General features: G+C 40.0%; 1 protein-coding gene across 1 annotated transcript in view; it reads left to right on the plus strand.

Annotated features, from left to right (window-relative positions):
• The first annotated feature begins 8,582 nt into the window (after positions 1–8,582).
• Positions 8,583–17,677, plus strand: part of ACVR1 (activin A receptor type 1) — a 69,410-nt gene continuing 60,315 nt past the window's right edge. The window contains exon 1 of the mRNA XM_036884161.2: positions 8,583–8,783. The gene's annotated coding sequence lies outside the window, so the exon portion shown is untranslated. The remainder of the gene's footprint in view (positions 8,784–17,677) is intronic.

Consider the following 17,677-nt stretch of genomic DNA (forward strand, 5'->3'; position numbering starts at 1 on the left):
ACCTATGTGAGTTAAGAACTAAATTGCTAAATTAAATGAAAAATGTTATTTTTACCTTTTTCTTTTTTTTTTAAATGAGTGGGTTGGGTGCCATCTCGGTACAGGAGTAAATTGAAACACCATACTACATTGAGGAGGTGGCCTTTCTTGTTCTCATAAATCTTGAGGAATCCTGCTAGCAATTATAAGAGAAATATCTAAATAAAGAATCTGAGCCAGAGGGAGGCTTAGCAACTTGGGCCACCACTGTTAGTTTATAGTTAGGACAAATGGACGCCAGAGAGGATAAGTGACTTCCCAGTGTCACACAGTTGTGGTGCAAGGGTGTGTCTAGTTCATTTGTTCATTGTTTTTTCTTCCGCACCTTGATGACTTCCTGCAGTAATCTGGTCGAAACGATATGGCAGAGTCTGAAGACTTCAGTGTTCAAGTCTGCTCAGGCAGTTGTAGACCCAGAGTCCCCTGGATTCTTAACTTTAATCTTATTTTAAATTAATCTCACTGGTCCTCAGTCAACAAATACTTGTTGACTATATGGAAGGCATGCTACCCCAGTTAAACAACTGAAAGATAAATAAGGGGTTGTTTTTTCTCTTCAAGAAGCCTGCAAGTTAGTTTTTCAGATAACTCATTACAGATCTAACAACTCATTCATACAAAATACAAAGCTTGTCTGGCATAATTATGGATATATAGGATACACACAGTTAACAGCAAGAAAACAAGGCTGTACAAAATACTGTTCACTTTTAATTTTTTTTTTTTTTAGTTGTACTGGGTCTTTTTTGTTTTTGTTTTTTTAACCTGGTTCTCTCTGCACAGGGGGCAAGCAGTGTCCCACCTAATCTTGGAAATACCTGTGGGCCTGTGGGCAACTGACACATTACACCAAATAATTAGAAAAGGACCTTCAGTTGCCTTTTATTCAGTTTATTTTCATTGAACCTTAATTAGGGAGAGTAATCTGGTGAAAGCTTTATTTAGGCTGTTAACTGACGTAAATGTTTGCGAGAGGGCATTGGACAAATTCTTTTTCAAAGCTTTAGCTCTATGTTCATTTATTTGGTACTCCTTTGGTAGTAACCCCCTCAGTGTTTCTGGAAACGTTCTTTAGATACAGTGTTGAAAAGCTTGATTTTAATTTGGAGTAGTTGTTTAGTTAATAAATGTATTAAGAAAACTTATTGCCATTCTAAAGTGAAGACTGCTTTTACGAGATCATAACTTTTCTATAATTCTTTATAGGTTCCTTCTGTTAACCTGTTCTACTCAAGTTTTTGTTACATTTTACACTGCTTTGAATTTATTTATTTATTTTTAAAATTGAAATGTAGTTGATATACATCTTATATTAGTTTCAAGTATGCAGCACATTGGTTCAACAGTTACCCATATTAAATCCTCCCTGCATATTATTAAGTCTTTCCCCCCAACTAATACGGCTAGTATCTGTTAACATAGGAAGATGTTACAGAATCATTGGCTGTATTCTCCATGCTGTACTACTATTCCCATGACCAACCTACATTATGATTGAGAATTTTTGTGCCCTTTTATCCCCTTCAACCTCCCCAGCTGCCCACCCCAACCCCTCCCCGATGGTAACCACCAGGCCCTTCTCAGTGTCTGTGAGTCTACTGCTGTTTTGTTCATTCTGTTTTGCTTTGTATTTATATTCCACAAATAAGTAATATCATATGGTACTTGTCTTTCTCTGCCCGGCTTATTTCACTGAGTATAATACCCTCTGGATCTATCCATACTGTTGCTACACTGCTTTGAATTTTAAGTCTAGGGTAGAAACTTAGCCATTTAGTAATAGAAAAGTTTTCTTTACCAAATTTATGATCTTGAAATTGTTAATGTTTTTGGTCTTTCTGTAATTTTAAGCTTTATTCATTCCACAAATATTTAAATAAGTCTGGGGTAATGCTAAAGCAGGCATTACAGCAAGATGTCAGATACAGAGAGAGTCCCTCCTTTCAAGAAGCTCCCTGTTGAAGCTCTGCTGGTATCTGGCTAATTAGGGTATATAGACACAGGAACCCCAGAGTGAAGCTTAGGAGAAACAAAATGCCAGACATCTAGAAAACCAGAAAATCTGGTTGTGGCCCAGGTGGATGGCATCCCTTCAAACTCTCATAAAAGTGCTTTGAGATCATCAGCTGATGAAAGCCTCTCTTGTATTATGTGTGAGGGTGAGCATCAAGGCTGCCACGTGACTGGGAGGCAACAGAGGGTGCATGCGTGTGTCGTGGCCATGGCTGACGTGCTGCGATGGGCTTTCTGTGTGTGAACGCTGGACCCCTCGGGCTGAGAAAGGCCGTGTAATTACCAGGAAGGTCTGATGCTGTTTCGAGAGTGCACTTAGAGCCTTTGGAGATTCACATATAGCTGGAGTAGGGCTACTTAGGTGTGGGCTCATGGGTGTCCTGAAACTCAGATCTCATTCAGGAATTGACATGACCCCATCCATCAGCCACAGACCCATTAGCTGGATGACGACTAACAGGATTTGAAAAAGTTAACACCTTTGGTATGAAAGGAAGATAGAAAAATGAGAGGGACCTGTGACGGGCCCATTGGATTTCTTTATTGAGCTCCCAGCTGCTCTCCAGGGCCTTCTGAGAGGCTGCTGTGCACTGGTAACATCAGCAGACTGGAAATGCTGTTTCCTTCCCAAACTGGTTAACGGTGTAGGGAGAGAAATAAGGAAAGGAAAGGAGAGGGCAGGAAAGGAGAGGAAGAGAGAGAACCGGTGAGTTACATGGGCTACCTAGGGGTGACGTGTGCGTTTCTTTGTCTTCCTGTCTTTTGTGGAATCTCCTCTTGCTGAAAGTCACACCTCCTGTCTAGGGAGGAGTTGACGAAGGGGTGTTCTATTTTGGTCTGTAGACTTCCCATCTGGTGTCTGGAGTTCTTCTCAACTGCCAGCAGTGGTGGAATGAGGATGGGGTATTAGTCTCTCCTGTTCTCTCCTTTCAGACTTCCCCTTAGAACTCTTTATAATATTTATCTAAAAAGTGCCATTTTTATGAGTCAAAATGGTCAGGCTTGGGGATTTTCATATATTTCAACCTAATAATTCAACCCTTGTGATTCAGTCTTCAGCACTGTCTGCTCTTCTTATATCTGCTCCTCAGCTATGGAGTTTATAATACTAGTAACATTTATTAACATCCATCATACGCTGTGTATTTCACATGTGACATCTCTTCAAGGACGTCATGATGTCCATTTTGCCTGTAGGAGGCTGTAGCATGGGCAGTTGTCCCATGATTGCATGTTTAGTGAATTCAATCCAGGGATCTTTGGTTCTAGCCTGGACCCCTCTTGGTGCTACCATATCCCACTGCTTTGTTCCCTTTGGTTTTATCCTTAAGGATCCTTGAGCTTTGTATTTCTGGCTCAAATAAATGAGTCTTTGGTTGGACAGGTAAATGGGATTTTGGTGGGCTGCAAAACCACTTCAGATGAGGGTGTTTGCGATTATAAAATTATAAGCAGGTTACCTTCAGAAATATATAGCCTGGTACTTAATGACATTCACTCCTAGCAGTGATCTACAATGGATGCCTCTCAGCTCCGCCAGATTGTAATTTAAATTCTGGAGGAGAAAGGTGCTTTGCTATTTGGGCCTTAAATCCATCATAGGGCTTAAACATGAGGAAATCTCACCTTCATCCTATCTCTCTTTTGGCTGGTCTTCTCTCTAGGCTTTGAGCTAGACCTTAAATCTCTTTCTTAAAACATTCTGGGGCTTTTGTTCTTCCTCACATCTCCTTCCTCTCTACAACTCTTTATCTTCCATCCTTTAAATGTCTAGTGAGTTTGATTCCTACCTAGTATGTAAATAGACACCTGGAGAGAATAGTGTTTCCAGGGCAGAATTCCTTCCCAGGGTTTCTTGGGAAATATATGTTTTTCCAAATCCCCCAAAATCTGTTAAGAAATCAGGTAAATGGGAAAGAGTTGTAATTCTTCTATGAAAATTAAATGGTTAACATAGAGACATCGGTAGATCCGAGGAATTCATTGAAAGTTAACCTGTGGAGTTGAAAGACAAGATTGACGTTTCCCAGAGCCAGCACAGGATGGGGGCAGAGAGGAGAGGCTCGTTCGTGATTGCTGGTAGCTGTTGCTATGTTATAAATGTGTGTTTATGGCCCTGTCTGCTGCTACTAGTGAGTCATCCTTGAAAATAAAATAAATACAAGTTTATGTGCGTAGCATGTTGTATACAAATTCTGTTCATGGTATTCCAAGAGATACATTTCTGAGGCAAAATGTCTTTAAAATTGCAGTTTTAACATGGGACTCTGTGTTGTGCCATTAACCTTCCTCGTAGATCCAAACGCAGGGTATTGCAGGGGTCAACAAACTTTTTCTCTAAAGGGCCAGATAGTAAATATTTTAGGCTTTGCAAGGCATATGGACTCTGTCACAACTATCAGCTCTGCTGTTTTAGTGTGAAAGCAGCCATAGACTATATGTAAAATCAACAAGGAGGGCTGTGTTCCAATAAAACATTTATTTACCAGAACAGACTGTGGACTGGATTTGGCCCACTACTGGAACACTACCCAAACATGTTCACTGGCATTTTCTAGCATTTGAATATTTATTATAGGCTTCAATTGTTTGTAAGTACTATCAACTTTATTTAACAAAAAGATTTAAAGATATATAATGGTGAGTAAAAAATGTTTGGAAGTATTTTAAGATTAACTTTAATTTGGGGGAAATCCTGGAGAAATTCCTGGAAATTTCCATTTCTTACTCCCAAATCCCAAAGACTAATATCAACTGAGAATTTGGAAACCCTGGGAAAAGGAGATCTGGGGGTGTCTTCATGCTCTTCTCCACTTCTGATTCCGTCTGCATTGATCTTTTCCAGTCTTATGTGGCTCTCCCTGTTATTTCTGCTTTACGGTGTCCCTCAAGTTTATCAGTTTTCTAGGTCATTGGACCTATTTTTGTTCCACTGGGGAGATGGGGAATCTTGAGAACCTGCTGAGACCCCTATTGCCTTTCTCTAGAATTACTAGTAGATCATACCTGTCTTTCCCAGGTACTCAACTATCTAGAGGACATTATTTTACAAATTACTCAACATTTCTATGCTTGGTTATAACAATATTACTTGAGAGTCAGAACAAGAGGACATTTGTAGTACAGTGCAGATGATTTGGGGTGGTGGTTGGTGTGCCTTGTGCTTTTCCCGCCGTGTTGCTTTAGCATTTCTGTTACTCTAAGGTAGTAAACAGGAAAGGAAGCTAAGAATTTTTATTATGAACACTCAGTTCAGTTCTTTCAAGCAATTAAGATACAATTTAACTTGTTGGTTATTAAGAACGTAGGTTTTAGAGTCAGCAAAACTTGAATTGATTCTTCGTTTTTCCTCTTATTAAAAAAGTGTGATATTGGGCAGTTTTACTTAACTTTTCTGCATTTTTTCTCATCTTTCAAATGGGAATAATAATCCCTTCCTCTCAATTTTTGTGTTATCTGGATAAAATCAAACAATGCAAATGTAAGATTAGCATAGTTCTAGAACTAAGGGCTTGCTAAATGATAGCTGGCATTGTCAGTAACTCTCAAAGGTGTGAGGTATTTACCCTGTTTGATGCGAAAAGAAACTGAAATTCACAGAGGTTAAATGATTTGTGAAATATCACATTTATTAGGTTGGGAAACTGGGTTTGACTCTTTCCATGTTCTTTGCTAAAATAATTTCAGTTAACGGCATTTCTACTGTAAGGGACACTGTGGTTGATTTCGGTTATGGGGTTGGATGGGTAGACAGGGAAGGTATGGGCTAATGTTTTTTCTATTTTTTTTTCAATTGAGGTATAACTGTAGCACTGTGTTAGTTTTAGGTATATAGCACAATGATATTTGTTTATGTGCAAGGTGATTATTGCAGCTACACGTAGTTAGCACCTGCTCCTGTAGAAAAGGTGGTGTCTGGAAAGGGAAGGATTTGCAGTATTTGGAAGCCACAGTTTCTGGAAGCCCAGGGTACAGTTATAATGAAGAGGTTGAGAAAACTTGCCCTGGTTTCTTTGCCTGTTGCTTAGCTGCTGAGTTGACTGCCAAGAACTTGTTCGATTTCAAGTATCTTCCATGCTTGCCTGTTACTTAGGTCCTGAGATATCATAATAGCCTTTAAGAAACTATGCATGTTCTTCTGAATTGAATGAAAGAAAATGCACTACTGTGGTAAGCCTGCAGTTGGAATTGGATTTCTCCCTTTCCTTCTCCTCACATTCATCTTCCACCGCTTTGCAGGAATAGGCCTCTGACTTTCAGGGATCAGATTTTTCACACGGCACGATTAGCTGCCTATCATTAAACCTCCAGGGCCAAACAACTGAGTTGGCTATGGTTTTGGAAAAACTCCACTCTGAAGGTTTTGTGACAAATTGCTGGAATGTTTATTTTACAGCACTGATTTTAATTGGTGCATATGTCCCTTTAATGGGGTTGTTTTTATTTCTTTAATCACTCTTCTATTACCTTTCAGGATCTTCCAGGGTTGCTTTGGGCATGAAGGATATTTGTGGGGAGACAGGACCTAAGTAGACTACTTGAAGAGTTAAGTATCTAGATTTGCTCTTCACTTTAGCTCCCAACCTATTCTTCCTGGTAGTACAAGATAGTTTTGACTTCAGTTTGGCTTATTTGAGTGCCTGATGAATTTTAAAACAAACATTAAATTATGTTCAATTTGAAGTCTTGATTTTTATCCAGTAATTGTGGAGCACCATCTATATATGCTAGGTACCTTGAAGAAGGAATATAGCAGAAGTTGTAACATGTGATCTTGCCTGGTTTTAAATTGGTTTTGAGACAAACCTAGTTCAAGACAGAGAAGTAAGTGCCAGGTTGAGGAATCTATAGAATATAAATAACCAGAAAAGTTGGAATGGAAAAGTCTGGGAAATAGAATCATTGGAGAAGGCTGAAAAGAGGCAGGAGAACCTGAGCACAGTCTTGAAGGAATTCCAAGCAGTGAAGGTGTTAGGGCTGGGAAGTTAGAAGGGAAACAGAGGCATCTTTGTAATTAAAAAACAAAAATCTGATTTTTAAAGAAGAATCAGAAAAATATGCCCCAGTGTGTCCTTATTTTATTGCCTATCTAAAGCTCCACGCAAACCGTAGCTGTCATTTAAAGACATGGTTGGTCTTAGGCAAGGCAGCCTCGTACTGGCTTCCTTCTCTAACATGCAGTTAGTCTTTGCAGAGGAGAAAGCAACTCCATTGTGAATTTGCCAGATTTCTTTGGCCCCAGGATTTCACCAGTTTGTTCTGAAGCTCAAGGTTTGTGGATGCTGCTTAGCTGATGGGTTTGTTTTTAAGGATGTCCACTCGATAAATGGGTTTTTACTCTTAGCTTCGATAAAATGATTAGTAAAAATACCAAATTTCTGGGTGGACTTTCTACAGGGAGGATATTTTGTCTTCATTCTAGTGTGCTTTTTACATGACTAGATTTTCATTTCAGATTGATTGTGAGCTTCAATTTAAACTGAACCAAGGAAAGGTCTGATGTGTTTTGTAAAGCATTTCCCTTGAACTTCAAGGTTGATGTGTTTTTCCTTTCAAATAATTATTTAGGAATGCTGTATTTTGGGTTTGTTTTCTGCTTTGATTTATTGACATGAAGGTGCTCTTGGCAAAATGTTCCTAGAGGTTAGAAAAAAAAAGATGCTGTTTTCTGAAAGGAAGAAGTTCTTCAATGTTTTGTGTTACTTAACTATTTGAATGGAAAAGTTTGGGTCTAATGAAAATTTCCTCTTCCTTTGGCAAATGTTTTTAAAGTCTTAGGACAAGGGAGCCTGGGTGGCTTTTTGTTTTCTGTTAGTTATCTAGAGCCCCATTCCTTCCTCTGTGTGCTCCTTCCCCACCATTGTTTTATGAGCCTTTGAACTAGATCTGTGTACAGCTGAAAATGGTGGTTGAAAATGGACCAAAACCAGATCATTTCTGGGTGGATGCACAAGACACTGGTTCCTCTGGTACGTGGGGTGTCTCCAGGAGCAGCCGGGGTCTGGAGAGAGACTTTCATTCTATACTTATGTACTGCTTGAACTGTTTTTTTTTTTTTTGAATGAAGTCCATAATAATTAATATATGCAAAGCCATTTTTTTGGTTCTTCTTTGTAATGCACTAGAGTACATGGTATATGGGCTTTAAAGGAGCTTTATTTTGAAATTTGTCTGCTACAGACCTTCCTGGGTTTTGTGTCATTGAGAAAAAAAAGAACTTAAAAGTACCGTGTCGATCTATGACAGCAGCATAATGCACGCCAGTGTTGTTCAGCCCTTTCCAGACTTGCTTCAGTCGTAAACCGGCCTTAGTTTTGTGGTCCCAATGGAAAGGCTTGTAAAGTGTGAACTTTCTTAAGCCAGAACTTCCACAACTTCTGAATTTTCTTCTGCTTAATTGGGTTTCTTTCTTCTTCCCCCCTGCAGACCGAGCCATTTGTGAGTGTCACATTGCCAGAACGAGAAGTGCTGGAGATCTTCACGTAATTTCAGGAGACTCCGGGAGCGCCTCTCCCACCCCCACGGCTCCGGTGAAGGAGTGAGCGGGGCTCTGGACCAGAGCACACAGCCCGGGGGACTGCAGGGAAGATATGACCTGGAGTCAGCCCTAAGGTAGCTGAGTCAGCTTTCACCCGGGAGCCCAGAGCAGCATTGCCAGCCAGAGCGGACAGTAGAGCCATTTCAGCAAATCACCTCTTTTAATGCTGTTTGGGAGAGATCTAATCTACACGGTAATTGCTTAGCTACAATGATCATTTTGTTGGTTTATACAAATCCAGTATAAAAAAGTTAGGACCCAGCCTAATAATTCTTAGTTCCTGCATCACCTGGAAGGTAGGCTTATGTTGGTAGATCTGCTCACTTATGCTTTAACTTGGGCCAAATTAAAATACTACCAACATTCTCCTGCATGTAACATGCTTCTGCCATGCCTTTCACCTTACAGAGCCATTACTATGTTTTTTCCTTTTAAATAGACTGTTTTAGAGCAGTTTTAGGTTCATAGCAGAATTGAGCAGAAAACACAGAGTTCTCCTATATACCCTGTCCCCAACATGCACGACCTCTCTCTCTGCAGTAGTTCCTCTTCTCTGCGGTTTTTCTCCCTGAGGTCTCAGTTATGCATGGTCAGGCACAGTCTGGAAACAGAGGAGCCTCCTGGCGTTATGGCCAGAGAGTCACTAGTAGCCTGACACTGCGTCGCAATGACCACGGCATTCCCCTCACTCCATCCCATCATGTAGGCATTTTGTCATCTCACATTGTGGTGAAAAGAAGGGTGAGTACAGTACAAGAAGATATTTTGAGGAAGAGAAAGAGACCACCTTCATGAAACTTTTATTACAGTATATTGTTATAATTGTTCTATTTTATTATTGTTAGTCTCTTACTTACCTAATTTACAAATTAAACTTTATCATAGATATGTAAGTTAAGGAAAAAAAACATAGTATATATAGGGTTCGGTACTGTCCATCGTTTCAGGAATCCGCGGATGGGCAGGGGGTCATGGGGTGTGGGGCCACTGTATCAATATCCCTTACCAGAATGGTACATTTATTACAATAGATGAACCCACACTGACATATTGTTATCACCCAAAGCCCGTAGATTACCTTAAGGCTCATCCTTGGCGTACTACCTTCTGTGGGATGGTACAAACATATCATGACATCGTATCACCGTAAGGTATCATACAGACAAGCGTCACCGCCCTAAACATCCTTTGTGCTCTCTCTTAACAACCCACCTTCAACCCACCCCACAGCAACCACCATCTTTTTATTGTCTCCATCCTTTTACCTTTTTCAGAACTACACTTTCATAATTTGCTTCCTTTTGAAGTAAGGACGGCTTGCTATCAGGATGAACTATTGTTAAGGCTGTGTTCAGCTATGGGGGTAATACAGATACCTACTTTAGAATGGAGTCTGTAAGCTGTTTCTGTGCCCAAAGGCCTCAAGTTCTGTATGTTGGTGGGTGTGTCTCTGAGTTAAATGCTGGGATTGCTTGAATGTGGTTTGAAACGTATAGAGAGAGGCGGAAGCAAGTAACTTCGGAATAAGGCTCAGGGGGCTCAGCCTCTGCTACTGCCTCAGGGTCGGCACTTTGGGGGAGGGCCTCTAGGAGCTGTCAGGTGCTTCACTTTTTAAGGAGAACCTAGTATATTATTTAAAAAAATTTTATCTCTATGTAAAAGTTTATTTTTGGTTACTGAATTTCAAATGGTACAAAGCAGTCTAGAGTACAGACAAACATGGAGATAAAATTGCTTCCCTTCCTTTTCTCTTTTCACCTGTAGCTCGTCATTTGGAACACACACTTCTTCACGCACAAATCTTTTCATATACATATTTATTATGTTTAAAAATTAATGGAATACGATCACATGTTTTACAACTTGCTTTTTCCTTCCACTCGGTATGTTGTGGCCATTTGCCCTGTTAAGCAGAATTTTTCCCTTTGGAGCAAAATCTGGGTCTAAATAGTGACTGCTTAGTGTTCCTTGTATGGTTAACATCACAATGACCAGCCCTCAAGTGACGGGTTAGCCTATAATTTAGAAGGAGAGGTGGGAGAGCCCTTTCACATTAGGGAAAAAACAAAAGCCATGACTGTTGACGTTGGACTTTTAGTCATTAAGGGTGAGTTTTTATTTTCTAAGGCAGCTTTGGGCTGTTGCCGAGGTGTCCATTATGTCAAATTTTCATCTTCTGGATGCCTGGAAGGAACTTCTTAGGCACTAGGCTTGTTAACATATTAGCATAGTTGTTAGTCCTGGCTACTACTGTCCTTGGAGGATTTTGACATTTCAATGCCCATTTCAGGCGGCATGAGGTTGAATTAGTTTTAGGAGGAAGTAATGAATAACGGGGATGGGATTAAAAGACTGACTATTTTGCATATATATTTATTTGAGGGAGGAGGAGGAGATGATGGCGTAAATTAATTGCTAACCCTGTGATTCTTAATTATGAAACAGGCTTAAAATTGCTCAGCTCAGTTTCCTGGTGTGGCTGCCAGTGAGAATCACCAGAGAAGTTTTCAGATATCTGGAGCTGGGAATGAATATTTGTGTGGTTATTTATAAAATAGTTAATTTTAGGAGGTACTATAATCAATGTGTATAAGGTTCAAAAAGGTATGAAAGAGTGAAAAATAATTCTCCCTCCTCTCCTGTCTCCCAGGTGCCCAGCGACCTTTCCTAGAGGCAACCATTGTTACCAATTTGATGTATATTCTTCCAGAGGTTTCAGGACATAGATAATACACCAGCATATAGTCTAGTCTATATTACAATTTCATTTTTTTAACCCAAATGGTAACACTATATACTATTTTGCATCTTTTTTTCATTGAAACAGTATTTCTTGGAAGTTCTTCATGTTAATACTGTATTCTTTTTGAATGAATGCCTAGTATTCCACAGGAGAGATATACTCTAGTTTATTTAACTGGTACTGTATTGATGACCATGTGGATCATTTCCAGTTTTGTTTTCATGAACGAGGCTGTAGGGAATGACCTTGTACATGTATCATTGAGCATATCTGTACGATTCTAGTAGTGGAATTGGTGGGGGGCAAAGGACACACACATTTTGATTTCGGTAGAAATGTAAGTTGCTATTTTTTCATGGAGCTTGCACAGTTTTAGATTTCACTAGCAATGGATGAGAACACTGCTTCCTCATATCCGTATGATTGTCAAACTGATAGGTTTTTTCTTTGCTAAATCGATAGGAAAAATGACAGTTAAATGTAGCTTTGATTTGCATTTTTCTTGTTTTGATTGACATTGAGCATCTTTTCATGAGTGTGAAGGCCATTTGTATTCCCTGTTTTATTCCCTCTGTGTTTATACTTAGTCATTTGTATAAAAATATTATTTTGTTGGGCAGATTGTTTAAAATTTTGTATACTTAAGTGTACTAGTTTATTCACTCAACACATACTTTTGAATATCTCTAGGTATTAGGCAGCAGGCTATACTGTACAGTAGTGAAGAGGACAGATCCCAATTCTTGTGCCATGGAGCTTGCATTCTAGTGGAAGAGACAGTCAATAAAATGTTCAAAAAAGACTTATAGAGCTAAATATATAATCAAACTTTTTATGGCTTCAGGATTTTGTATCACGGTTAAAAGACCTTTCCATTCTTAGAGTTAAAAACGTATCTCGTGGTTCCTTGTAGTGCCATGTGGTTCTTTTGTCAGATTTAAATCTTGAATCTACCTCCAATGTTAGGTAGGAATCCAACTTAATTTTTCTTTAGGGGCTCTGTTCATTAGGGTAAGGCTGAATTGCTATAACCGAGGACCTAAATACGCTATGGTTCAAAGAATATAGAAGTTGATTTTACTCCTCAACTTAACAGCCCCGGTGTGAGCAAACCAGGTCAGCAGAAGAGCCCATATCCAGTGGTCACTGAGACTCGGGTTCCTTCTGTCCTGTTGCTTCAGTAATTGTCCCTGTGGATATCTCAGTTAGCTGCACGGTCATGGCTGAGGTGCTACCAGTTTGGGTTCCCTCAGTGTGAAGGACAAAGGAGAAAGTCCAGGGCAAGTGATCAGAAGTTGCACACATCACGTCTACTTGCATTGGTGAGAACTGAGTCATGTGGGCACACCTCCCTGCAAGGGAGGGTGGGGAACACAGTCTCTGCTGGTCAGCTTTCAGCAGAGAAGGAATTTTAGTGGAAAATGAGCAGTCTCTGTCACACTGGTTAGTCATGAATAGTTCTAACTTTTCTCCTTTGTTTTTTTTAATTATAAATCTTGCACATTTTGGTCTATTTCTGGGATATCCATTTAGTTTCATTGATCTCCCTGCCTGTGTGTATACCAGGATCACACCTTTTTTTTATTTATTTTTTTTTTTAACTTTCAGAGCTGAATAATGCTTTTTTCTTTTTGGTAGGGGTAGTTCCATTTTACAGAAGTTTCATACTTCTTTTAAGTTCCCTTTTACAGAATTTTCGTATTTGTGTGTGTGTGTATGTTTGGTTATTATAAATATATGAACTGTAGAATAATCATATCAAGTCACCACTCCCTTCCCTCCAAGAAGAAAACCCATTAATATTGTTATCAGGACTATGTTAAATGCATAGATAAATGTTGCCAGGGAGGGTTCATATCTATAGGGCGTTAATCTTTCTTATTTGATGATCATGTACAGTATTTGGGAAACAGTCATGTGTACTCAACATCTTGCTCTATCCTTAACTCATGAAGCTTATGTAATTGATGTAGGAGAGACAAAGGAGCAGCTTATCCTAAGTTATTGTGTTCATTTTATTTTAAAACATTTCTGATTATGACTAGGTAACTGATAACCTATTTCTCTATTAAAAATTAATAAACTTAGAAACTGAAAAAATACTTTTCCTGTTTGAAGGTAAAGAAAAATAGATACTATTTCAGAATTACATTATAGAAACTTATTTTTAATCCAAACCTGGGCCAATTTTTGTATATATATATATATATATATATATATATATATATAATACACAATGTTGTTGCTTTCTCAATGTTTGTGTGTGTGTATTAATCTGAACCTTTTCTAAAATAACACACATTATCATACTTTTGTGTTCTCCTTTTTACCTCTTTATTGTAAAATAAAGCACTCATACAGACATCCATGCACAGCATGCAGAGCACAGTTAACTATTATAAGATGAATATTGCTTGTGACCAGCATGCAGGTCAAGAGAAGAGGCAGATAATTAGTGGCCTCTCTAGAGAGCCCCTCTGTATGTCCCGTGGCAGTCATAGCCCTGTCTCCCTTCAGAGGTAATCACTTCCCTGACTTCTGTAGAGTTGATCATAGAACAACATGGATTTTAACTGTGTTGACCCACTTGTACGTGGATTTTTTCAGTAAGCATGTTGGAAAATGTTTTGGAGATTTGCAATGATTTGAAAAAACATTTTCTCTAGCTTAGTTTATTGCAAGAATACAGTATATAATACAAACAATATACAAAATGTGCTTTAATCAGCTCTGTATGTTATCAGTAAGGCTTTTGCTCAAAAGTAGACTTAGTTTTTGGGGAGTCAAAAGTTATACCTGCCTTTTCCACTGTGTGGAAGCAGGAGGGGGTCAGCGTTGCTCCAGGGACTACTGTAATTGCTGCCTTGTCTGTCCTTATGGTTTTATCACCCTTATGTGTATATCTAGCCACCTTAGTTTAGTCTTGCCCATCTTCTTATGCCTTTTAAGTCTCTTAAACCTTGGGCTCCCTTGCAACCTTTTCCTTTCCTTACAGTTTACCTTTTAAAGAACCCAGTCATTTGGCCTCTAATTACCCATGGGCTGGATTTGGTGATTGCAACCTCATGGTTCAATTCTACTTGTTCTTTTTTTTCTAGTGGGAAATGGTATTTTAACATCTCAATCTGAGCACCGGGAATCCTCACGGCTCCTGGGTAGGTCATTGTTTCTAGGTTTTTTAGTGGACAGAGGATAAGTAAATCTGTCATGAGGTCATGCTGATACTTCCAATTCACACTCAGTTTGTACGGTTCTTACTTAACTTTTCCTGTATTTCGTCTCTATCTCCTTTACTCCACACAGAATTCCGGTTGTCTGGAACAGCAGGGGATGACAGAATTTGAGTATACTCTAGGTATTTGCTTTCTTCCACATTATACACACACACAGTATTCTCAAAACGGCCACAGTCCCATGATAACTGAAAAGAGATAAAAAAAATTTCTTTTTGGTATGCTATCCCTCTTCTCCCTGTAAGGGGACTGGGGGGGGGGGAGTGGTTGAGGGATATTTTAGCAAATTTTAGTACTGCCTCAGCTTTTAGATGCTAATCGGAGGAACAGTACTTTTAATTTTGTTTGGTAAGATTGTTTTACAGTTATGGTTAGGGAAAGTCCTTTTTTGTTAGAGAATCTGTGGGTGAAATGATGTGACATCTGGGATTCTTGTTAAAATACCTCAGGAAGAAAATGGACAGAATAGAGGAAGTAAGATTGCTTACTTTTGAAACAGGATGGTAGGCTGTTGCTAATATTTGAAACTGGAGGTCAAAAATAGGGTTCATTATACTTTTTTCTGTGTACCGTGAAATACCTGTCAAGATTTTTTTAAAATTAATGTTATAAATAGTGAAAAGACAAGGATATATGGTAGAGGAAGAAAGTAATAAGGAGTAGGCAGAGGTCAGGGGGATGAGTAAGCAGAGATTCCATTCTTAATCCAGTGGTTCAGCCCTGGCTTGGAACGGGGGTAACATCTTAAGTGAAAAGAAGAGTCTGAGATGTGAGGCCTTGTAGGACACCAAGATAAAGCGATGAGTGGCAGAACAGGAAAGCCCCATCCAAGGAGCCTGAGATGGTCCAGACCATGCAAATAAAGACACCAGAGAGCATGGAGCCTCTGAAAGCCAGCAAGGGAAGACCCCAGGGGACAAGGAGGCCTTCGGCACAGCAGCGAGTCTGTTCTCAGCATCCCCTGGGTTGCTGGGGGCGCGGGGGAGGGGACTTCTGGGCCTCATCTCATGTCAATTGACTTACAATCTCCGGTGCTGAGGCGTGGGAATCCGAGTCTCAAGGACTCTCCCCTGCGAATCTGAACAATAGTGAGGGTCTACAAGGACTCAGACCCTTAGCAAGAGGCATTGCAGTGAGGGACTCGGGAAGGCTGGGGAGGGGGCGTGTGGATTGCTCTTTCCAGAAAGTTTTCTGCGAAAGGATGAAGAGGCTATTTATGGGGGACTTGGGGCTCAGCGAGTTGGTGATTGTTGAAATGGTCTCTGCTTCTAACAGTATGAGAGTGGTTTGCCTGTAAATGTGGAGAACGCGAATGGCTCCCCTTGTAGGATGACTGGGTAGTCAGGCTAAGTATCAAATTAAGTCCGCCCCCCACCACCAGAGAGACTATTTTTGAGGAAGAACTTGAGTTTTTGAGGGTTCAGGGAAACCTGGGGAATCACCATATGGATTAGATATTCTTTATATTTGTTATTATTTTGAATGACATATGAAAAGAAGAGAGGCATCAAAGCCTTCAGTGCCTCTGCCTCTCCAGTTCCGACTGGGCCTCCTGGAGGGAGAAGGAAGGAGTGGAGTCTGCAGGCTGACATGGGCACCTCCTTCTCTCTCGGCACTGCCCTCTCCCTTTCACGGTCTCTGTTTTCTGGCTTTCCTCTTCTTCGTGTTCAGGGGACACCCTCCTGCATGTAGAACCCCCAGAAGGGTAGGCAGGTACGCAGTGGTATTTTTCAGCTATTTGCTCTAGGACCCTCGGAGGCATTCCTGTATTTACATGATTTCATGATCAGTCCTGGCAGGACTGAGGTGAGAATCCTGTTCTCCTGTTCTCCTCTGCCTCTGGGTCTTTGTTTGGTTTGGTTTTTCTTAACAAATGACATTTATGGTTTCTGCTTTGTAGGCTTCTTGCTCTGTGTACTTGGCAGCCTCATCGATTTCCTAGATTTCGTTTCTCTCCACTTAGTGGAGCACATTTATTTTTACTTCTAACTCACCATTCATTTCTTCTTTAGGTCAGTGAGTGTTTTGGGGTTGGATGGCTGGTTTTTTGGGTACATCTGTTTCCTGGTTTCTCTGTACCAGGAATACGGAATGTCCTGCCTCCTTATTTTCTGTTGTGGTTCCTTCTATGCTAACCCATTCAACTTGTGCTCTGACCTTATGTACACAGCTCATTTTCTTTCTTATGATCATATTTATACTTTTGACGGATATATTTAAATGAACAGCTGTGCATTTGTTGAGTCATACCACAATTATCTGATTCTGCTTTAGCTGCTTGACTTGCAAAAGCATATATCAAACTAAGTTGTGAGAGAATTCCATTAATCACATTCTAGTCGGGGGAGGGGAGAGGAAAAGACCCCTAAAAAAGTCTTTTTAAAGGTTAGTATTAGTTAGCTCTTCCATTATTTTAGAATAGATTGATTTGGTTGCTGTTTCAGATGTCACTTGGAGAAACTTTATAAAGATGTAAATTAGTATAAAGGTTTAATGATATGAGCCTTGTAGGGGAAATTCCCTGGAATCAACGGGCAGAAACCTTGTAGCTGGTGCTCGTCTATTTAAATAGATAACAGGATCTTTAAAAGGGCTCCTTTCTGTAAAGACCAGTGTTCTTGACTCAGCATTCTTTGAATTCATTGGCTTTGTATTTTGTTTTAAGCCTCCTGAACAGATAACATATGATCCAGAAGATGTTACAACTTTCTCTTCGTTCAAATGTATTAATTGCTAATTGTAACTGATTGAGGCTTTGCTTCCACAGCCGGATCTATTTTTCTCTTGACACTTCCTCAGGGTTCTTTCTGAAGGTTATTAATAGGCATGGAAGCATAGCTTTCCAAATAGTGTCGATAACTGTTAGACGACTGTGGGGAGGAGGGGGAGATGATATGTCAATCTCTGACTTGTAGGAGATGTATTTTCAAGCTGCAGAGGCGGTCTCACAGGTCACTGGGGATGGCTCTGGGCAGATCAGCTGGTGTCTGCAGCTAGACATCCAAGCAGTCCTTCCAAATGGGATATTGTCCACCAGGGAGTTGTCTGGTTTACCCAGAGCCTGCCAGGCGTCTTTTTGTTTGGCTGCTTCTCTTGGATGACACCCTTGAA

The sequence above is a fragment of the Manis pentadactyla genome, chromosome 8, assembly GCF_030020395.1.
Source record: "Manis pentadactyla isolate mManPen7 chromosome 8, mManPen7.hap1, whole genome shotgun sequence".
NCBI classification, from domain to species: domain Eukaryota; kingdom Metazoa; phylum Chordata; class Mammalia; order Pholidota; family Manidae; genus Manis; species Manis pentadactyla.